The sequence below is a fragment of the Oncorhynchus masou genome, chromosome 9 (assembly GCF_036934945.1).
Source record: "Oncorhynchus masou masou isolate Uvic2021 chromosome 9, UVic_Omas_1.1, whole genome shotgun sequence".
Lineage (NCBI taxonomy): Eukaryota > Metazoa > Chordata > Actinopteri > Salmoniformes > Salmonidae > Oncorhynchus > Oncorhynchus masou.
The window spans coordinates 70,955,069-70,979,498 of NC_088220.1; the positions used below are offsets into that span (position 1 = coordinate 70,955,069).

Sequence of the window (24,430 nt, forward strand, 5' to 3'; positions counted from 1 at the left end):
CCCTAAACCAGGGGTAGGCAACTAGATTCAGCCACGGCTGATTTTTGTGTGAGCGGATGGTCAGGCGGCCAGAACATCATTATAATGATTTCTGCAATGCAAATTGACCACGACTAAGCTCAAAAATACATTGTACTTTGATTACATTGAGACACGATCATATGCCTTTTTTTATCATGGGAATAATGGGAACAGATTTCCTAAATTAAACTTGTTTTTAGCTGAAGTCCTGGTGATTTTAGTATTTTCTGACCAATAAACTAAAATCCAGCTGCCGACGCCTGCCCTTAGCTCTCTATCTCTGAGCGCTGACTCCAGTTTCTGGGTGGAGAGGAGAGGTAAAGACCAGGCATTGTTTTGTGTTCATTCCTCTGTAACACCTACTGAACCTCTCCCCTCCTCTCCTCACGACACAACTCTCCCTCGTCTCCCTTTCCACCACTGCTTCACAGATGGAGCTTTTCAAATTTACACAAATAATGAGACAACATTTGGTGTTGTAACTAACTGCACCTGCCAATCCCCCTGTGATCAGAGCAGAGAGAGAGGCTGCTTCTTCTCCTGTTGAGGCGTGTCCTTACACAACGAGGAGAGGCGACTGACTCCATCCATTACCTCAACCTCTCCATCACATCACGGTCCCCTGAGTGGTTCGGTTGGCTCCTCACTGCTTTATGACTCTGTTTATCTTCTGACGGACACGACCATCTACAAACCACCTTTTTCCCCTTTACCTTCCACCTTCTTTCCACCAATCCATCCAATTCAAACAAACTTGTAGGAAATAGAGGCAGGACAATGTCTGGCTGCTTTACAGGAAGAAGCTGTGGAATGTTATCTGAGCTAGATACGTTAGACGGTGTGTCTGAATATTTCTGTGAGGGATATTGAAGCTGGGGGTGGACTGTGATTTCAAATCAAATAACATTTTATTGGTCACATACATGTGATTAGCAGATGTTATTGCGGGTGTAGCGAAATGTTTGTGCATCTAGCTCCGTCAGTGCAGTAATATCTAACAGTTTCACAACATATACTGTAATACACATATACTGTAAATCTAAGGAATGGATTAAGAATATATATACACTACCATTCAAAAGTTTGGCATCACTTAGAAATGTCCTTGATTTTTAAAGAAAAGCACATTTTTTTGTCCATTAAAATAACATAAAATTGATCAGAAATACAGTGTAGACATTGTTCATGTTGTAAATGACTATTTGTATGGAATATCTACATAGTCGTACAGAGGCCCATTATCCGCAACCATCACTCCTGTGTTCCAATGGCACATTGTGTTAGCTAATCCAAGTTTATAATTTTAAAAGGCTAATTGAGCATTAGAAAACCCCTTTGCAATTATGTTAGCACAGCTGAAAACTGAAGAAATAAAACTGGCCTTCTTTAGACTAGTTGAGTATCTGGAGCATCAGCATTTGTAGGTTCGATTACAGGCTCACAATGGCCAGAAACAAAGAGCTTTCTTCTTAAACTCGTCTGTCTATTCTTGTTTTGAGAAATGAAGGCTATTCCATGTGAGGAAAGAAACTGAAGATCTCGTACAACGCTGTCTACTACTCCCTTCACAGAACAGAGCAAACTGCCTCTAACCAGAATAGAAAGAGTGGGAGGCCCCGGTGTACAACTGAGCAAGAACACTTTGATTTTATTTTAATGGACAAAAATGTGCTTTCTTTCAAAAACAATGACATGATTAATGCAAGATACGGAGATTCTATTAAAGTGGCTCGTGTTTAATTTCCTTAAAGTGGCCAGTGATTCCTAATCTATGTCTTTAGGCAGCAGCCTCTGATGTGCTGGAGTTGGCTGTTTAACAGTTAGTTGTGTAGTATAGAATATAATATGTGATATGTAATGTAATATGTAAACACAATTTAAAAGTGACTAAGATACTGTAGAATATTGTGGAGTGCAGTTTATACATATGAGATGAGTAATGGTAGATACGGAACATTATTAAAGTGGCTAGTGATCTGTTTCTAAAAGTGGCCAGTGATTCCTAATCTATGTATATAGGTAGCCACTCCTGATGTGCTAGTGATGGCTGTCTAGCAGTCTGAAGGCCCTGAGATCGAGGCTGTTTTTCAGTCTCTCTGTCCCAGCTTTGATGCACCTGTAATGACCTCACCTTCTGGATGGTAGCGGGGTGAACAGGCAGTGGCTCGGGTGGTTGATGTCCTTGATGATCTTTTTGGCCTTCCTGTGACATCGGGTGGTGTTGGTGTCCAGGGGGGCGCGAAGTTTGCCCCCGGTAATGTGTTGGGCCGACTGCACCAGCCTCTGGAGAACTTTGCGGTTGCCAGCGATGCGGTTGCCGTACCAGGCGGTGATACAGCCCGACAGGATGCTCTCAATTGTGCATCTGTAAAAGTTTGTTAGGGTTTTATGTGTTAAGCCAAATTTTTTTAGCCTCCTGAGGTTGAGGGTCCACCCTCACTGTCTGTGTGGGTGGACCATTTCAGTTTGTCCGTGATGTGTACGCCGAGGAACTTGAAGCTTTCAACTTTCTCCACTGCGGTCCCATCAATGTGGATAAGGGGGTGCTCCCACTGCTGTTTCCTGAAGTCCACGATCATCTCCGTAGTTTTGTTGAGGTAGAGTGAGAGGTTATTTTCTTGGCACCACACTCCGGGAGCCCTCACCTCCTCCCTGTAGGCTGTCTCATCATTGTTGGTAATCAAGCTTACTACTGTTGTGTCGTCTGCAAACTTGATGATTGAGTTGAAGGTGTGCTTGGCCACGCAGTCATGGGTGAACAGGGAGTCCAGGAGGGGGCTGAGCACACCTATGGGGCCCCAGTGTTGAGGATGTCTAAAGTAAATGCCCTGGCCCTAGACACTCTGTCAGTGGTGGAAAGGGTCTAATGAATGTTGAAAAGGTGTGAAGAGGCCAGGTCCTTCTACACCATCCCCTCACTGTGGACAAGGTGCTGAACTACTGCAGTCAGTCTTCACTGCAGCTGCTGCTTCAAACTATCTCTTCTACGAGTTGCTCTGAAAGCCTGTTCTAACCATCAGCCTGTATGCTAATGTGTAGAAGGAGGGAGTCAGCAGTCATATGAGGAGAGAAAGAGACAGAGAAAGGAAGAGAGAGTATTCAGTAAGACTGATAGAGGAAGGGCAGGAGGAGGAGGGAAGATGGAAGGCCTGTTGTCTGGTGTCAGAGAAGGGGAGATGGAAAGAGACGGAAGGATAGGGATGGAGAGAGGAGGGGGAAGATGGAAGGCTTGTTGTCTGGTGTCAGAGAAGGGGAGATGGAAAGAGACGGAAGGATAGGGACGGAGAGAGGAGGGGGAAGATGGAAGGCCTGTTGTCTGGTGTCAGAGAAGGGGAGATGGAAAGAGACGGAAGGATAGGGATGGAGAGAGGAGGGGGAAGATGGAAGGCCTGTTGTCTGGTGTCAGAGAAGGGGAGATGGAAAGAGACGGAAGGATAGGGATGGAGAGAGGAGGGGAAGATGGAAGGCCTGTTGTCTGGTGTCAGAGAAGGGGAGATGGAAAGAGACGGAAGGATAGGGATGGAGAGAGGAGGGGAAGATGGAAGGCCTGTTGTCTGGTGTCAGAGAAGGGGAGATGGAAAGAGACAGAAGGATAGGGATGGAGAGAGGAGGGGGAAGATGGAAGGCCTGTTGTCTGGTGTCAGAGAAGGGGAGATGGAAAGAGACAGAAGGATAGGGATGGAGAGAGGAGGGGGAAGATGGAAGGCCTGTTGTCTGGTGTCAGAGAAGGGGAGATGGAAAGAGACGGAAGGATAGGGATGGAGAGAGGAGGGGGAAGATGGAAGGCCTGTTGTCTGGTGTCAGAGAAGGGGAGATGGAAAGAGACAGAAGGATAGGGACGGAGAGAGGAGGGGGAAGATGGAAGGCCTGTTGTCTGGTGTCACAGTGGAGAGAAATGGACAGAGTAATTGCGTTGTTCCAGGGCCTGAGATCCCTTCAGCCATGACACACACACACACACACACCACACACACACCACACACACACCACACACACACCACACACACACACCACACACACACAACAGAGGCTCACGTGCCTGTCAGGAGGCATAAAGACAGCAGGAGCTGAAAAAACCTAACTCTCAGTAGACAAGTTGAGGCAGCCTGCTAGCGCAAAGCCCAGCCTGAAAATGACTTGAGAGAAAGACATACAGGCAGATCATCTTTCAAGGGAAGCAGATGAAACTACAGGGGGGGAAAGATGTCAGACGGACGGAGAGAATAGAAGGAAGACAGAGAGAGATGGAGACTGAAGTGCTGCTGGCTTGCTGCTCATAAAGATGGCGGGTGATAAATGTGAGCAATGTTGATGGTTTCCATGGCTGCACTTGGCCATCCATTGTTTCGAGATGTGTTGCTAGTGCTGATGGGTAGTCTCTTGTCCTCTTCTCTCTATCTTCTCTCTTGTCCTCTTCTCTCTCCTGTCCTCTTTTCTCTCCTATCTTCTCTCTGGTCCTCTTCTCTCTCCTCTCTTCTCTCTCTTATCCTCTTTTGTCCTCTTCTCTCTCCTGTCCTCTTCTCTCTCCTGTCCTCTTCTCTCTCCTGTCCTCTTCTCTCTCCTGTCCTCTTCTCTCTCCTGTCCTCTTCTCTCTCCTGTCCTCTTCTCTCCTATATTCTCTCTCCTATATTCTCTCTCCTATATTCTCTCTCTTGTCCTCTTCTCTCTCCTCTCCTCTCTTCTCTCTCTTATCCTCTTTTGTCCTCTTCTCTCTTCTGTCCTCTTCTCTCTTCTGTCCTCTTCTCGCTCCTATCTTCTCGCTCCTATCTTCTCTCTCCTGTCCTTCTCTCTCCTGTCCTCTTCTCTCTCCTGTCCTCTTCTCTCTCCTATATTCTTGCTCTTCTATCTTCTCTCTCCTGTCCTCTTCTCTCTCCTATCTTCTCTCTCCTGTTCTCTCCTGTCCTCTTCTCTCTCCTATATTCTCGCTCTTCTATCTTCTCTCTCCTGTGCTCTTCTCTCTCCTATCTTCTCTCTCCTGTGCTCGTCTCTCTCCTGTGCTCTTCTCTCTCCTGTGCTCTTCTCTCTCCTGTGCTCTTCTCTCTCCTGTCCTCTTCTCTCTCCTGTCCTCTTCTCTCTCCTGTCCTCTTCTCTCTCATGTCCTCTTCTCTCTCATGTCCTCTTCTCTCTCATGTCCTCTTCTCTCCTATATTCTCTCCTATATTCTCTCTCCTATATTCTCTCTCTTGTCCTCTTCTCTCTCCTCTCTTCTCTCTCTTATCCTCTTTTGTCCTCTTCTCTCTTCTGTCCTATTCTCTCTCCTATCTTCTCTCTTCTGTCCTCTTCTCTCTTCTGTCCTCTTCTTTCTCCTATCTTCTCTCTCCTGTCCTCTTCTCTCTCCTGTCCTCTTCTCTCTCCTGTCCTCTTCTCTCTCCTGTCCTCTTCTCTCTCCTGTCCTCTTCTCTCTCCTATATTATTGCTCTTCTATCTTCTCTCTCCTGTCCTCTTCTCTCTCCTATCTTCTCTCTCCTGTCCTCTTCTCTCTCCTGTCCTCTTCTCTCTCCTATATTCTCGCTCTTCTATCTTCTCTCTCCTGTGCTCTTCTCTCTCCTATCTTCTCTCTCCTGTCCTCTTCTCTCTCCTATATTCTCGCTCTTCTATCTTCTCTCTCCTGTGCTCTTCTCTCTCCTATCTTCTCTCTCCTGTGCTCTTCTCTCTACTATCTTCTCTCTCTTGTGCTCTTCTCTCTCCTGTGCTCTTCTCTCTCCTGTGCTCTTCTCTCTCCTGTGCTCTTCTCTCTCCTGTGCTCTCGCTCTTCCATCTTCTCTCTCCTGTCCTCTTCTCTCTCCTATATTCTTGCTCCTCTGCTCTTCTATCTTCTCTCTCCTGTGCTCTTCTCTCTCCTATCTTCTCTCTCCTGTCCTCTTCTCTCTCCTATATTCTCTCTTCTGTCCTCTTCTCTCTCCTATATTCTCTCTTCTGTCCTCTTCTCTCTTCTGTCCTCTTCTCTCTTCTGTCCTCTTCTTTCTCCTATCTTCTCTCTCCTGTCCTCTTCTCTCTCCTATATTCTCACTCCTCTGCTCTTCTCTCTCCTGTCTTCTCACTCCTCTGCTCTTCTATCTTATCTCTCCTGTCCTCCTCTCTCCTACATTCTCTCTCCTCTGCTCTTCTCTCTCCTGTCTTCTTTCTCCTCTCCTCTTGTGTTTGAAAGTCAAAGTTTCAAAGCTCAGTGTGTGGCTTTGGGAAGGACCTGGCATAGGTAGTGACATTGGCGACAGGTACCCCTCTGGACACATCCCCACACACCCCAACAAATGAGCGCAGACTTGCAGCTCACATGCTACACTACTCGACACTCTCTTCAGACTCGGCAAACAATGATTCTGGGCCCTTACAGTGAAGGTTCTTGAGATTTGTCCTCTAAAATGCTTTCACGTGTTGCTGATCTCTGTTCTCTCTCCTTTTTCTCTCCTTCCAGATGGTCACAAGAACAAAGAAAGTATTCGTAGGAGGATTATCAGCGAACACAGTAGTTGAAGATGTGAAGCTGTATTTTGAACAGTTTGGCAAGGTAAGGCTTATTTGGAAGTGATGTCCTCTTGTCCTGAGCCATTTCAAGATGATAGACTCTAGCGGATGAGGATGTTCTGTGGCACTCTAATTGGCAGTCAATAGCCTCATCAAGTCTCTAATAGAGATCTGAGGAGGTCTACAGACTCATTCCCTGGGATGTGTCTGGTTCCTCCACTGTCTGTGGAGGCTGGTTGTTTATATGAGTCTCTCCATATAGTCATATCCTGCAGCTTGTACCATAAGACCTGTTGTCAGCCATGTAGGGGGACTGATTCCATCGTCACGTCTGAAGTCTCTGTTTTAGCTTCTCCTTAGCATTGTTTGAATATTCTCCTTATTTTACAGAGAAATTAGAGAGACAGCCAGGTTATGATTGAGTGGCCTGGTTTTTCCTGGCTCGCTAAGGCTTTGTTTGAATATTTAGAAAATTCATCCTCGGTTTAAATATATTTCCACACTGAGGTTGAAATAATACTGTGAAATTGTAAACATTATGATAGGGCCCTTTTAGTGTAAGAGCTGTTTGAAAAGACTGCCTGAAATTTCAGCCTGTTTTGGCAGGATGGACTTTTGGCCTGCCCGGTGATAACACCAGGCGGTAAATTAGTTAATACCCCTGCCCCCCGACCCCCCCCCCCCAGGTCACCAATAAGAAACACAGTTCCAAACCTTTCTGCCAGTAACGGCTAGTTTTCAGTTTTCTCCTCCTCACTCAAACCACTCCCAAACAGTCCAAGCTAAATTCTTGCTTGATAAATAGATCTATTTTTGTATTTTTTAATGATTTTAATTTAGAACAATCACAGTAAGGTTACTCAGAAATGATTTGAATTTGAACCTCTTAAGGATTGTACCCTTTTTTCAATTTTCACTTAAAATGACATACCCAAATCTAACTGCCTGTAGCTCAGGACCTGAAAGGATATGCAATTAATGTAGGACAATATAACACATTAGATCTGGTAAAAGATAATACAAACCAAAAAACATTTTTTTTTCATCAGATAGGAGTCCAGGTGTAATTTGGATTGTGGCCACCAGATGGCAGTGTGCGATCCAGTGAAGATTTACATTACTGCACAATATTTTGTATCGAGTTTGCCCAAATGTGCCAAATTGGTAAATTAATAAGTTTTCAAGTACATAACTGTAGAGAACATACAAAAATGCTACGGTAATTTTTTTTTTAGCTTACACACTCCCAGGAATGTCCTACATGATGGATCATTAACTTATACGATTCTTATACGATTACTTTCACACATCTAGCTGGCTGGGCGGGGTGGGTGTGGAGCCAGAGACAGCAGTGTGGTCAAACTGTGGACCCCAGTTCCTACATTTGAACATGAAAATGAATTTTATCAAACAAAACTATGCTACATTTTATCTCTGGGACACTCAGAATGACAAATCAGAGCAAGATTACTGAATGTAAGTACATTATTTACCTTCAGAGGTGAATGTATCGAACCAGTTAATGGCACCAGTTAATGGTATTTTTTCACTGTAATAGCTCCTGTTAATTGGACTCTGCAGTTAGATTAACAATAATTTACGTTTTCTGCCAATATATGACATGTCTATGTCTCGGAAAGCTGGCTGTTTTATACAACGTCATTCTAGTCACATTAGCAACAACCGTCCTGGTTTAGGGACACCAATCCCATAGAGGTTATTAAGGAACGGGCCACATGGTTCTTGTCCTGGAAGCCACCAGAACTCATCTCTCCTGGCTTAGAGGAGGCCCAATCAAACTGACTGACAGAGAGGGGCTGGATCCTGGCCCTATACCCCCTGCCCCCGACCCCCGCAGGCAACCAGACTGGACCCATGGCCGCAGGGCCCCGTCTGTCTGCCCGCACTATTGCTACCTCTCTTTGTGAGAGTGTGTTTGTGAGAGTGTGTTTGTGAGTGTGTGTGTGTGTGTGTGTGTGTGTGCGCTTGTCAGTGAGGAGTCCATCTGAGTGAATAAAGCAGTTAATTAGCCAGTGTCCTCTCAGTAAAATGAGAGCAGACCTGTACCAAGCACAGCAGCTGTGTTTTGGGGGGAAGAAGTCAGAAGTGGAGGGATGGATGGAGGGAAGAAGTCAAAAGTGGAGGGATGGATGGAGGGAAGAAGTCAAAAGTGGAGGGATGGATGGAGGGAAGAAGTCAAAAGTGGAGGGATGGATGGAGGGAAGAAGTCAGAAGTGGAGGGATGGATGGAGGGAAGAAGTCAGAAGTGGAGGGATGGATGGAGGGAAGAAGTCAGAAGTGGAGGGATGGATGGAGGGAAGAAGTCAGAAGTGGAGGGATGGATGGAGGGAAGAAGTCAGAAGTGGAGGGAGGAAAAGAGGGAGGTAGGAGGGGGGCTGGAAGTGAGTTGTCTGAAATGTAAACTGTGGGAATCCATTTGCAGCCTGCTCTTGATGACTCCCATGTCAGCACTACTGATACCTGTGTGTCTGTGCACATGTGCACTCGTGTCTGTGTGTGTATTAATGTCTGAGTGTGTGTGTCAGTATGTGTGCATGTGTCATTGTGTGTTTCGCATTTGTGTTTTGTTTGGTGCGGATCCAGAATTAGCCAATTAGCAGAGAGTGCTGCTGGCTGTGTGTGCTTCATGGGGGTGGGAAGCAGGTGGTGTGGGGAACCAGGGTCATAGGATCTGTCTTCTCACAGAATGTGCTCTCCCAGACCTAGCAGGCTGCGGTGTGTGTGTACTGCTATGACCGAGTGCTCTCCAGAAGAGAGGCCTTTCCTCCCTGTTCTATGCGTCACCTCCAAAGGGCATCTTAAGCAGAGGAGTCCTAGGCTACAGGAAGCTAGATGTACTGTACTGGATGAGTCTGTTTAAATGGAGCAGGGACACTACCACTTCTGTTTAGATACAGTCAACTACTTCTCAGTGCTACACTATGTATTGTCTTAATACAGACCAGAGCGACTGTCTTTTGGGATATTATTTGCATATGGTACTAATTAATCTCCTTCCTCTGTCCTCCAAGAGTAGTGCTTTATCAGCTAGCTATACTCAGTGTTATAAACCTAATGCAGTTCTTGCAAGTCTTGACAAAGTGAACAATTCTCTCTCAGGAGTTTTACAGTTGTGTCTAAACAACATGGGGACGGCACAAGTTAGATGATTCATCTTCATGATTATGCAATGGGGCACTTTTAACCTCTAGCCACTTCCTGGCGTAATCTCCAAATTAGCAGAAAAGGGGGGGCCCATTCACCCCACCTCCCTCTTGCATTGTTAACACCCAGAGCAGGCTAATTAGCCTGGCTTGCTAATGCTTAGTCATACATACCTTTGTTATAATCGGCTTGGAGTTTGTCTCAAAACAAAGTGAACTTATCTGGCTGAGCTGCAACAACTCCTGCTTGGGTTGTTGATCCTGCTCTGACCTCACCTTTCACCTGTCACCTGTCATCAGATATACTGTACCTGGACTTTACTTCGAGACAAACCCCATGTTTAGTTTAATTTGGCCTGTCATAACAGACATATTACTATTATTTGTGCTTATATAATGTTTTTATCTTGATGTACTGTTCTAATGTGTGAATCTGACTTTATAGAAATGGAATCCATTTAGAATTCTCAGACTTTTAGCTCTGCCCCAAAAACATTCTCTGCACAGTACAGCAGAGCCTCCAAAGCTAAGCAGTGAGCTAAAAGGTACATTGTTTAAAATGGTTGAATCCGTAACTCAATCTATTAGCTCCTTTTCCCAATTCCCTGCTGGAGAATGAAGCAGGAGTGTAGACTCCTCATCTCTAGGGGTTACTGAGGGAAGTAGACTCCTCATCTCTAGGGGTTACTGAGGGAGGTAGACTCCTCATCTCTAGGGGTTATTGAGGGAAGTAGACTCCTCATCTCTAGGGGTTACTGAGGGAAGTAGACTCCTCATCTCTAGGGGTTACTGAGGGAAGTAGACTCCTCATCTCTAGGGGTTACTGAGGGAGGTAGACTCCTCATCTCTAGGGGTTACTGAGGGAGGTAGACTCCTCATCTCTAGGGGTTACTGAGGGAAGTAGACTCCTCATCTCTAGGGGTTACTGAGGGAAGTAGACTCCTCATCTCTAGGGGTTACTGAGGGAGGTAGACTCCTCATCTCTAGGGGTTACTGAGGGAGGTAGACTCCTCATCTCTAGGGGTTACTGAGGGAGGTAGACTCCTCATCTCTAGGGGTTATTGAGGGAAGTAGACTCCTCATCTCTAGGGCTTACTGAGGGAAGTAGACTCCTCATCTCTAGGGGTTACTGAGGGAAGTAGACTCCTCATCTCTAGGGGTTACTGAGGGAGGTAGACTCCTCATCTCTAGGGGTTACTGAGGGAGGTAGACTCCTCATCTCTAGGGGTTACTGAGGGAAGTAGACTCCTCATCTCTAGGGGTTACTGAGGGAGGTAGACTCCTCATCTCTAGGGGTTACTGAGGGAAGTAGACTCCTCATCTCTAGGTGTTACTGAGGGAAGTAGACTCCTCATCTCTAGGGCTTACTGAGGGAAGTAGACTCCTCATCTCTAGGGCTTACTGAGGGAAGTAGACTCCTCATCTCTAGGGGTTACTGAGGGAGGTAGACTCCTCATCTCTAGGGGTTACTGAGGGAAGTAGACTCCTCATCTCTAGGGGTTACTGAGGGAAGTAGACTCCTCATCTCTAGGGGTTACTGAGGGAAGTAGACTCCTCATCTCTAGGTGTTACTGAGGGAAGTAGACTCCTCATCTCTAGGGGTTACTGAGGGAAGTAGACTCCTCATCTCTAGGGGTTACTGAGGGAGGTAGACTCCCTCATCTCTAGGGGTTACTGAGGGAGGTAGACTCCTCATCTCTAGGGGTTACTGAGGGAAGTAGACTCCTCATCTCTAGGTGTTACTGAGGGAAGTAGACTCCTCATCTCTAGGGGTTACTGAGGGAGGTAGACTCCTCATCTCTAGGGGTTATTGAGGGAAGTAGACTCCTCATCTCTAGGGGTTATTGAGGGAGGTAGACTCCCTCATCTCTAGGGGTTACTGAGGGAGGTAGACTCCTCATCTCTAGGGGTTACTGAGGGAGGTAGACTCCTCATCTCTAGGGGTTACTGAGGGAAGTAGACTCCTCATCTCTAGGGGTTACTGAGGGAAGTAGACTCCTCATCTCTAGGTGTTACTGAGGGAAGTAGACTCCTCATCTCTAGGGGTTATTGAGGGAAGTAGACTCCTCATCTCTAGGGGTTACTGAGGGAAGTAGACTCCTCATCTCTAGGGGTTACTGAGGGAGGTAGACTCCTCATCTCTAGGGGTTACTGAGGGAGGTAGACTCCTCATCTCTAGGGGTTACTGAGGGAAGTAGACTCCTCATCTCTAGGGGTTACTGAGGGAGGTAGACTCCTCATCTCTAGGGGTTACTGAGGGAAGTAGACTCCTCATCTCTAGGGGTTATTGAGGGAGGTAGACTCCTCATCTCTAGGGGTTACTGAGGGAAGTAGACTCCTCATCTCTAGGTGTTACTGAGGGAAGTAGACTCCTCATCTCTAGGGGTTACTGAGGGAAGTAGACTCCTCATCTCTAGGGGTTACTGAGGGAGGTAGACTCCTCATCTCTAGGGGTTATTGAGGGAGGTAGACTCCCTCATCTCTAGGGGTTATTGAGGGAGGTAGACTCCTCATCTCTAGGGGTTATTGAGGGAGGTAGACTCCCTCATCTCTAGGGGTTATTGAGGGAAGTAGACTCCTCATCTCTAGGGGTTATTGAGGGAGGTAGACTCCCTCATCTCTAGTAGTTACTGAGGGAGGTAGACTCCTCATCTCTAGGGGTTACTGAGGGAAGTAGACTCCTCATCTCTAGGGGTTACTGAGGGAAGTAGACTCCTCATCTCTAGGGGTTACTGAGGGAGGTAGACTCCTCATCTCTAGGGGTTACTGAGGGAGGTAGACTCCCTCATCTCTAGGGGTTACTGAGGGAGGTAGACTCCTCATCTCTAGGGGTTACTGAGGGAGGTAGACTCCTCATCTCTAGGGGATACTGAGGGAGGTAGACTCCTCATCTCTAGGGGTTACTGAGGGAAGTAGACTCCTCATCTCTAGGGGATACTGAGGGAGGTAGACTCCTCATCTCTAGGGGTTACTGAGGGAAGTAGACTCCTCATCTCTAGGGGATACTGAGGGAGGTAGACTCCTCATCTCTAGGGGTTACTGAGGGATGAAAGAGGGGAGTAGACTCCTCCTCTTTAGGGGTTACTGAGGGATGAAAGAGGGGAGTAGACTCCTCATCTCTAGGGGTTACTGAGGGATGAAAGAGGGGAGTAGACTCCTCATCTCTAGGGGTTACTGAGGGATGAAAGAGGGGAGTAGACTCCTCCTCTTTAGGGGTTACTGAGGGATGAAAGAGGGGAGTAGACTCCTCATCTCTAGGGGTTACTGAGGGATGAAAGAGGGAAGTAGACTCCTCCTCTTTAGGGGTTACTGAGGGATGAAAGAGGGGAGTAGACTCCTCCTCTTTAGTGGTTACTGAGGGATAAAAGAGGGGAGTAGACTCCTCATCTCTAGGGGTTACTGAGGGATGAAAGAGGGAAGTAGACTCCTCCTCTTTAGGGGTTACTGAGGGATGAAAGAGGGGAGTAGACTCCTCATCTCTAGGGGTTACTGAGGGATGAAAGAGGGGAGTAGACTCCTCATCTCTAGGGGTTACTGAGGGATGAAAGAGGGGATTGGACTCCTTTTTAGGGTTTTCTGAGGGATGAAATAAGCTCTCAGAATGCTCTTCATAGCCCCAGAGTCAATGCGTGAAACTGAATCTCCTTGTGAAGATTGAAAACACAGTTGATTCAGTGTTGGTCAAAGCTGTCTCACCCCTCTGTGTAATCACAGTGAAGTTGGAGCTGTCTTAACCCTCTGTGTAATCACAGTGAAGTTGGAGCTGTCTCACCCCTCTGTGTAATCACAGTGAAGTTGGAGCTGTCTCACCCCTCTGTGTAATCACAGTGAAGTTGGAGCTGTCTCACCCCTCTGTGTAATCACAGTGAAGTTGGAGCTGTCTTACCCCTCTGTGTAATCACAGTGAAGTTGGAGCTGTCTCACCCCTCTGTGTAATCACAGTGAAGTTGGAGCTGTCTCACCCCTCTGTGTAATCACAGTGAAGTTGGAGCTGTCTCACCCCTCTGTGTAATCACAGTGAAGTTGGAGCTGTCTCACCCCTCTGTGTAATCACAGTGAAGTTGGAAGCTGTAGCTTGGCTCCTTGTTCTTCTCCTGCAGATGAGTAGAAGGCAGAGGGCACAGACCAAAGACAACGTCCTCACACCCCTCATACTGCCCAGGAAGGATTTGAAATTAATATATTCAGAAAAATATATTTGAATTGGGCATTTTCCTTTTTTGTCAAAATAGTAATTGATTATTTCAACTAAGGTTATTTGTGTAATTGTGTTGATTCTGTCACTGGGGGGTGAGAATAGCTTTGCTTCATCTACCTCACAGACGCACAGGGTATCAACTCACGTCCTTACCCTTTTCTTTCTTAACCAAACCTGTTCAAAACCTTTGTTGGCCCCATAGTGGAGGTCTGTCAGCTTTTGGCTTAACCTGTTCACCACCTGCTCCACTGGGCCACATGCCAGCCCAATAACAGCTTGCTGTTTAGTCCAGGGGCTTGTGATTCTCCTACAGAACCAGGTTGTGAATACCATTTTGACTTAACCTGTTCACCACCTCCTCCACTGGGCCACATGCCAGCCCAATAACAGCTTGCTGTTTAGTCCAGGGGCTTGTGATTCTCTTACAGAACCAGGTTGTGAATACCATTTTGACTTAACCTGTTCACCACCTCCTCCACTGGGCCACATGCCAGCCCAATAACAGCTTGCTGTTTAGTCCAGGGGCTTGTGATTCTCCTACAGAACCAGGTTGTGAATACCATTTTGACTTAACCTGTTCACCACCTCCTCCACTGGGCCACATGCCAGCCCAATAACAGCTTGCTGTTTAGTCCAGGGGCTTGTGATTCTCCTACAGAACCAGGTTGTGAATACCATTTTGACTTAACCTGTTCACCACCTCCTCCACTGGGCCACATGCCAGCCCAATAACAGCTTGCTGTTTAGTCCAGGGGCTTGTGATTCTCCTACAGAACCAGGTTGTGAATACCATTTTGACTTAACCTGTTCACCACCTCCTCCACTGGGCCACATGCCAGCCCAATAACAGCTTGCTGTTTAGTCCAGGGGCTTGTGATTCTCCTACAGAACCAGGTTGTGAATACCATTTTGACTTAACCTGTTCACCACCTCCTCCACTGGGCCACATGCCAGCCCAATAACAGCTTGCTGTTTAGTCCAGGGGCTTGTGATTCTCCTACAGAACCAGGTTGTGAATACCATTTTGACTTAACCTGTTCACCACCTCCTCCACTGGGCCACATGCCAGCCCAATAACAGCTTGCTGTTTAGTCCAGGGGCTTGTGATTCTCCTACAGAACCAGGTTGTGAATACCATTTTGGCTTTGCCTTTAATACCAGGTTAACATGTCTTATTTGACTGGTTCACAGCACCAGGGAACTGCTGCGCTGTGGGCTGCTGTTTGCTCTTCTAACAGTTTACTGTGTAAATGATGTGTAAAGCAGGTTTGTTTGGTACCCAACTGACTCCTCCTCCGCTCTGTTCCCTCTTGCGGTTGCAGGGCTGCTCTGTGGTTTTAATCCTGGTGAAATCACCGGTGGTTACGGCTTGTGCCTGTACAATTGAATGAAGGAAGAGAGAGAGCGAGAGAGCTAACTGAACCTGCCCGTTCAGTGGAGAGAGAGAAATAACAAGACAAATGATTTAATATTCTCTCTAACCTTTGTTTGCTCTGGGTACTGGCAGTGTTTCCTGTAGTCAAGAGGGATGGTTTTTAAACGCTCACTTGGGAATAGGAAGTTGCCTCTTGGCGACGTTTTCCATTGTAATTCAGGTCCCTTTGCTTTTTCTTGCCTGCGTGTGTGGGTTAGCCTACAGAGGTGATTGGTATTTCGTTACTAGCTTCTAGGAGGCTATGTGCCATTCAGAGGATGTGCACTCCACCTCTGTTGTATCCCAGCTCTTAGGGGCAATGTCCTCCTCAATGTCAAACCCTAAGAGTCTATCTATGGGTAGTGCATATGTGGCTCTGGTCAAATGTAGTGCACTATAAAGGGAATAAGGTGTAGTTTGAGACTCAACCTGTTCCATGATTTTCATCAGGTCATTAACCATTCAATTAAATGGCCCCTCACAGTCCACATTCATTCCCCAAACTCATTCTAGCTCACTAATGGTCATCCTAACTAATGGCTTTTCTCCTGAAAGTCCCTGAGCTCTGAGATGATTTAGTGGGTGAGAGGGCAGGACTGCAGGTCTTATGCATGTCGTCAGAGTTGTGTCCCTCAGTTTATCAGCAATTATGAAATTCACCACCTATCCACAAAAGTAATGCCAATTAACAAAATTCAGAAATAACTCTTGTTATTTGATGTCGATATACTAAATGTTTTTGGCTTTGGTTTTACAACCCATAGATCCCCTGGTCAGTGGGTTTCAGGGTCCCTCAGTCCTCACCGTTATGGTTTGGCGTCCATGCAACGCTTTAGACCGGTAAATCCTCCTAGACTCCTCTAGGGTAAGACGGGATTGCCTCAGAACTAAGTCATTGGGTCATTGGTATAAAACACCTGTCAGTTCTACTCAAAGACCCAAGCTGTTTAAAGAAGATTGAATGGATTGCTGGCACCTGTTCACTTGGCTAAATCTCATATAGATAGCGGACGACAATCTTTGGTGATTGGTGGGGAATGTGGAGTGATGCAGAAGGAAGGAGAACGGCTGTTTGAAGTACACAAGGTAAAGCATTCTCTGCTCTGAGATTGCCCACATTTTGAAGATTTTGTCAAAGGGATCTGGCAGAGCTTTGGATGAGCTCAACTTATCCGGCTTCCGCAGTGAGTCTCCTCCTGTCAGATAGCATTGGCTTGTCTCGTCTGTCTCGCAGCGCCCTGAAGGAGAGAACAGATTACGATCGGCTCAGGCATGAAGTGTGCCAATTAAATCAGACCGAGGAGCTATTAGGATTTAAAGAAACTGGTTCTTCCTCAAAATGGCATTTCCTCCTATCCACCAGCGCCACACGATGCCCTGCCGAGACGGTCCCGGACTCGTAATAACTTTCCACCTGGGGGCCTGTACCTGTGATCTTCAACCAGGGGAAGGAGGCATCCAAGATATCCAGGCTGAAATAAGCCTTCCCTGCCAAGGCTGCTCTGAACACCTGCAATGCCTGGCTCTTTCTCTGCTGCTGGGAGCCGGCAGTAAGGAACAGCAGGTGGCTGGTTCTCTAGCGAAGCTGCAGAGAACCATTCAGTAAACACTGGCTTGAGTGACGTGCTCCCTCTCAGGCTCCACTCGGCCTCGAGAGTTGAGGCGAAACACGATTATGGTGTTGCATTTCAAGCTATGGTGAGCAGTGACCTTAAGAGTTGAGCATTCTGTTTCTGTCCTATTGTTGTGTCTTTTACAGTTAGGATAGGACTAAGACTGTACAGAGATACCTGTGGTCGCCTCGACTGGAGGAGCTAAGTTAAAATCAACATTTGAGTTCTCAGCGTGAAAACAGACAAGAAAAAGAGGGAAAGAAAATGATCATGCTAGGTTGGTTAAGCCTTACAGGTTAAGCCTTACAATCTCACCTCCCCTCAACACACACACACACACACACACACACACACACACACACACACACACACACACACACACACACACACACACACACACACACACACACACACACACACACACATTCTGATTGTACAACCGCAACATCATGGATTGTGCACACTGGCTGCCTGTGATGGCTCATTTAGAAAAAAGAAAAACCACCGTCTCCCATTGGAATAACTGCCTCCCACTCAAAGCACTTTTAAAACACCGCAAATGGCCTTGTTTTTTTCTCCCTCCCTCCCTCCCTCCCTCCCTCCCTGCAAGGTAGGACTTGTTTTTGTCTGTAGCTTGATGCAAAGGCTTAATGAAGCCTCAAAGGTATTGAACATCATATACAATTACTATGCTTCCACAGCGGAGGAGGAGTGTATAACACACACAGGCTCAGCCGGCGCAGCGCGGTACGATGCGCCAGAGACCCAGCATTGCAACAGCTCCAGCACAGTCACGACTGACGCGTCAGACCAAAAGACAAGACGGATATTAGGAGGAGCGTTCACCATGAAACACTCACCGTCAAGACCTTCTCTTTTGCCGGGTCTAATTAATGTTAACAACAGCAGGGAGGGTCTGTTTTAATAGACATGTGTAGGGTTTGGAGGAAGGGGCGTGCAGCGATGACAGAATGATGCATGGTAGCTAGCTAATCAGTAAAGGCTAGTCCAAAGTGTTAAAGTTGCGTTATAAAGGTCTTGTGTAATTTCAGCCAGTAGTTTTGAAAGTAGCACTCACGAGCCAAAACGGGTCCCCGTAAATTGTGCACAGTTGTGTACAACGTCATCCATTTCATATTATATTTTACATCCTGCAAAAAACATTATAATACATATATTTAAATGTTCCTGCAATTCGTCTGTTACGAATTCCAATTCGTACAATATGTTACTAAATAAAATGTAAGTGCTTACTATACCGTACAATCTCTTTAAGGAACAGGAATGTCAGAACTGGTCCATCCCTCACTGAGTCTCTTCTCATCTCTGCTTTCCATTCTTGATATACCCAGAGACTGTCATTGATAAATAGTTTCAAGTCAGCATAATTGAGATACTGTGGATAGACAGATTGGTGCATAGATTAAAATATGACATACTGCAGATCTACACAGGCTGGCTAGATATACAGTAGATAAGACAACAGGAAGTACACACATACTGTCTTTGGTCGGCTGCTCCTGTACTGCTATATGGAAATGTGTTTTGGTGAGCTCTCCTCTTAGTGCACATTCTCCCCATAGGAGTCAAGTGCATGAGGAAAGGGGTGAAGGACTAGCAGGCGGTGCACTAATTAACTGAAATGCCAGCGCATTACGTGGGTTTTAATGAACTTTCAAAACCAGAGCCCACTCCAAGGGGTGCCCCTGCCGGGCAAAACAGTGATGACAGTGCCGGTCGTCAGAGTGGTCCAGCATACACAATGGGGAACAAACGTTCAGGCTCCTACTCCCGCTGCTGTGAGGACAATCTTCCTGGGGTAGAGTGTAGAAGAGAAGCAAGGTCAACTACGACAACCCTTGGCCATCTCAGTGTTGTGTCCGGGAACACAGAACTAACACAACCAGGGGGTGCTCTTACTGCGACTGGTCACAAGGCCACATCCCCGTCTCACACACAGCCAATCCACATCAGCCTCTGATAAACAAGGCCATAGGCTGTAGTTGATGCTCTTTCACAGGTTAACGATAAAATGGCAGGAAATTTAAAGCGTTGTATTTTTTGCCCAGTTATTTTTTATGATATACCAATTAATGCAACAACAACATTGTTGTATTGACATCACGTCACACACAAAATGTATTACTTATTAGCAACATGATCATACCAACTACCGTGCAAATAATTTTTGTACGTGAAAATACGAACATGTATCAGATTACAGTTTTTTCCCTCTTAAAATGGACATTTGTACATGGACAAGGTAAAGCAGGAATGTAATTAGCTGCCTCTATCCCCTCCTGCTATGTAATGAAGCAAGTGTGTTAGAAAATGATGAGCCAATGAGGCAGGCTTCTCCACCTCAGTACTGGCTCTGCTCCCAGATACACCCCATTTAGATGTGATATGAAGAAAGATTCACTGTCTATTAATACGAGCAGAAGATTCTCTTTACATTCTTTAAAATGGCCCATTCATCCTCCTCTTATATTAGGGGTTGAAATATCACCTGCTGTAGTTTTCTCTCACTTAGTTTTCTATCTGTTTTCAGTTTTTTTCTCTCATTGTGTGTAAATGCTTTTCACATCTTCTGCCACTTGTAATTAACAACACAAAACAATACTGACGCTACAGCTCCTCAGAATGTCGCCCTGATGTGTCATGCCGTTGCCTTTTTCATCCAGAAACATAAAGACAGATTGCAAGTTTAAACAACAGGATTCTCGACTTGATCAACATGTCTCTCTGGCGTTTCTTAAAGAAACATACCTCAATGAAAGAGTGAATAATTAAATGGGAGGAGGAAAAAGGAGAAGAAAAAAGACCTAACAAGCTTTTTAATTTTCCCCCACAGCAGGTGGTTGTCATCCATCTGAGAGTAGTTACAGACAGCTGGCGAGAATCCACTCCAGAGAGACCGAGAGAGGGATCATGTCTGTTAGTGTGTCTGTGTCTCTCTGTGTGTTGGGAGGACAGGTTGGCAGGGGAGCTGGTGGTCTCTGCACACTATCACCCTCTCACCCCCCAATGATCACACATTGTCGCTCTGCCCTCTTCGGTTGGCACTGCCCACAGGTGTTTGACCTTTTGGGGCGGCAGGGTAGCCCAGTGGTTAGCGTTGGACTAGTAACCCGGAAGGTTGCAAGTTCAAATCCCCGAGCTGACAAGGTACAAATCTGTCGTTCTGCCCCTTAACAGGCAGTTAACCCACTTCCTAAGCCGTCATTGAAAATAAGAATTTGTTCTTAACTGACTTGCCTCGTTAAATAAAGGTAAAAAAAAACAAAAAAACTTTGCCCCCCAGCCTGATGGCTAGTGCTCAGAAGCCCCTGGCACAGTGGAGTACCTCTGCCTGTCTGATAGTTATAAAAAATGCCTGGTCAGAACAAAATAAAGATCACTCATGCTTTTGTAATCCTTTGAAATCCTCTGTAGTCTCTGCCTTATGGCAAAGCATGTTGTCTTAACTTGGATACAGTGACTGAGGGACTGGCATAAAGTCTGAGAAACACCACCTGTTACAATGGGAAAAGTGTGACTAGATATAAAGGCAGATTAACTGAAAACACTATGGACATGCAGCAAGACTACCTACATTGAGACTAAATAAATAAAGTCAAATTGCCCCTGTGTCCAGACCTTTCATGTCTGTTTAGGCCAATGACTGTCTTCCTCGATGTCCACCCTATGGAACGACAGAGCTCTGTAGACAAACCAGCACCTGTCCATCTTTCTGTGTACATGTGTCTTTGGGGGAAAAACAACATTGACACTAAGCGTCGAAAGGGGGCTAAATCACTCGCATCAGGAGGCTAATGAGAACAAAGCAAAAGGTCCTTTCGTTCCCCTCACCCCCCAACCTCTCCCAACATTTTCCCCCGACCTCTCCCAACCTCTCCCCTCATGCCCCAACCTTTCCCCTCACCTCAACCTCTACCAACCTCTCCCTTCATCCCCAACCTCTACCAACCTCTCCCCTCACCCCTCAGCCTCTCCCCTCATGCCCCAACCACAACCAACCTCTCCACTCACCCCCAAGCTCTACCAACCTCTCCCCTCACCCCCAACCTCTACCAACTTCTCCCCTCACCCCCAACCTCTACCAACTTCTCCCCTCACCCCCAACCTCTACCAACCTTTCCACTTACCCCCAACCTCTACCAACCTCTCCCCTCACCCCAACCTCTACCAACCTCTCCCCTCACCCCCAACCTCTACCAACCTCTCCTCTCACTATCCCCAAACCTCTCCCCTCACCCCCAACCTCTACCAACCTCTCCCCTCACCCCCAACCTCTACCAATCTCTCCACTCACCCCCAACCTCTACCAATCTCTCCACTCACCCCTCAACCTCTCACATCACCCCAACCTCTCACCTCACCCCAACCTCTACCAACCTCTCCCCTCACCCCTACCTCCCCCCTCACCCCAAATTCTATTTAGTGACAGTGTCTACACCAGCCTAGGAAATAGTGGGAACCCTTTAGAAAATGCACACAGGCAGTGGGAGCCCTTTAGAAGACACACAGGCAGGGAGAACCCTTTGAAAGAAGCACACAGGCAGGTGGAACCCTTTAGAAGACACACAGGCAGGGAGAAGCCTTTGAAAGAAGCACACAGGCAGGGGGAACCCTTTAGAAGACACACAGGCAGGGGGAACCCTTTAGAAGACAAACAGGCAGGGGGAGCCCTTTAAAAGAAGCACACAGGCAGGGGGAACCATTTAAAAGAAGCACACAGGCAGTGGGAACCATTTAAAAGAAGCACACAGGCAGGGGGAACCCTTTAGGCGACGCACACAGGCAGGGGGAACCCTTTAGAAGACACACAGGCAGGGGGAGCCCTTTAGAAGACACACAGGCAGGGGGAACCATTTAAAAGAAGCACACAGGCAGGGGGAACCCTTTAAAAGACACACAGGCAGGGGGAACCCTTTAGAAGACAAACAGGCAGGGGGAGCCCTTTAAAAGAAGCACACAGGCAGGGGGAACCATTTAAAAGAAGCACACAGGCAGTGGGAACCATTTAAAAGAAGCACACAGGCAGGGGGAACCCTTTAGGCGACGCACACAGGCAGGGGGAACCCTTTAGAAGACACACAGGCAGGGGGAGCCCTTTAGAAGACACACAGGCAGGGGGAACCATTTAAAAGAAGCACACAGGCAGGGGGAACCATTTAAAAGAAGCACACAGGCAGGGGGAACCCTTTAAAAGACACAACTTTTTCCGCTTATTCCATTTGTAGTATATATACAGTACCAGTCAAACGTTTAGACTCACCTACTCATTCAAGGGTTTTTCTTTATTTTTTACTATTTTCTACATTGTAGAATAATAGTGAAGACATCACAACTATGAAATAACACACATGGAATCATGAAGTAACCCAAAAAGTAGCCACCCTGCTTTGATGACAGCTTTGCACACTCTTGGCATTCAAGGTGTGCCTTGTTAAAAGTTTATTTGTGGAATTTCTTTCCTCAATGTATTCGAGTCAATCAGTTGTGTTGTGACAAGGTAGGGGTGGTATACAGAAGATAGCCCTATTTGGTAGAATACCAAGTCCATATTATGGCAAGAACAGCTCAAATAAGAAAAGAGAAAAGACAGCCCATCATTACGTTAAGACATGAAGGTCAGTCAATCCGGAAAATATTCTTAAAGCGCAAAAACCATGAAGTGCTATAATGAAATTGGTTCTCATGAGGACCTCCACAGGAAAGACCCAGAGTTACACCTGTTGCAGAGGATAAGTTCATTAGAGTTACCAGTCTCAGAAATTGTAGCCCAGGTAAATGCTTCACAGAGTTCAAGTAACAGACACATCTTCATGGTTGAATTGCTGCAAAGAAACCACGACTAAAGGACACCAATAATAATAAGAGACTTGCTTGGGCCAAGAAACACGAGCAATGGACATTAGACTGGTGGAAATCTGTCCTTTGGTCTGATCCAAATTTGAGATTTTTAGTTCCAAACTCCGTTTCTTTGTGCGACGCAGAGTAGGTGAACGGATGATCTCTGCATGTGTGGTTCCCACCGTGAAGCATGGAGGAGGAGGTGTGATGGCGTGGGTGTGCTTTGCTGGTGACAATGTCAGTGATTTATTTAGAATTCAAGGCACACTTAACCAGCATGGCTACCACAGCATTCTATAGCGATATGCAATCACATCTGGTTTGCAGGCTGTGTAAGGGCTATTTAACCAAGAAGTAGAGTGATGGAGTGCTGCATCAGATGACCTGGCCTCCACAATCACCCGACCTCAACCCAATTGAGATAGTTTGGGATGAGTTGGACCACCGAGTCAAGGAAAAGCAGCCAACAAGATGTCAGCATAAGTGGGAACTCCTTCAAGATCGTTGGAAAAGCATTCCTCATGAAGCTGGTTGAGAGAATACCAAGAGTGTGCAAATTTGTCATCAAGGCAAAAGGTGGCTACTTTGAAAAATTAAATGTCTATTTTGATTTGTTAAACACTTTTGGTTGCTACATGATCCAATATGTGTTATTTCATAGTTTTGATGTCTTCACTATTATTTTAAAGTGTAGAAAACAGTAAAGATAAAGAAAAACCCTTGAATGGATAGGTATCTCAACTTTTGACTGGTACTGTACATCTTTTTTGAAAGCAGTCCACCTTGTAAACAGCCACTGCAACATCCATCTCTTTTGACCTCGCCATTTGTAAACCCTCCTCTTCTCAAACCCTACAACTTGATCATCCAGACAAATAAAAACCATATGATATGATTCAAGTTTGTCGTAATCTGTGTGACTGGATCTTATCACCACCTCCACATCCTCCATTTGAATCGATGCTAATAAAAGGCCTCATGCATTTAGCTGTTTAACCACTGCACAGCTCATTTTGTTTTACAAGTTTCCTGATATTCACAAGCCGCTGGTAATCATCTTATTGAGTGAGCCCCCATTATTTTCCTTGTGTGTGTAAGCAACCTTTTGTGTGCATAACATCTGTGTGTGTGTGTTTGCATGCTTGTGTTCTACACAGTGTTATGCTCCAAGGCCAATGTGGAGCAAATTGTTTTTCTAATTTGCCCAACGCTTTGAAGCTCCTCGTCCTCCTGCTGTTGGGAAATGGCCCTTTACTTAATAAGGGCCAATTAGACTCAAAGAGCTTTGCTACTTCCCCTGATGTGGCCAAGGCTTCATGTTACAGTTCATCCAGTCCACATTCATATATTTTCTCCCATTCATATTTTCTCCCATTTAGGGACATTTGTAAGCTCAATAAACATATTTTCCCCCTCAAAGTTCAGTCAAAGTCCAAGTTACCCATGCAGATCTCAAGTTGGGACTCCTTACTGAACACCTTACTGAACAGATTTCCCTTTGGTTGTGTCACACCCAGAGATGATGTCTTTCTCCCCTCATGTTTTGTATCTTGTGGTGTGTGGTGTGCAGTGTGCATCATCCTGTTTAACAGTGTGTATGAAGAGGTCAATTCCTGGCTAGTGATGTGACTTTGGCCTGTGTTGTGTGTGAGCTTTGTTAAATGAGGCTGAGAGAGAGCAGGGCCTGGTGCTCAGA

At 46.2% G+C, this 24,430-nt stretch overlaps 1 pseudogene; it reads left to right on the top strand.

Moving 5' to 3' along the window:
- The window catches only part of LOC135546574 (RNA-binding protein Musashi homolog 2-like), a 380,840-nt pseudogene that overhangs the window by 65,588 nt on the left and 290,822 nt on the right, over window positions 1-24,430 (top strand).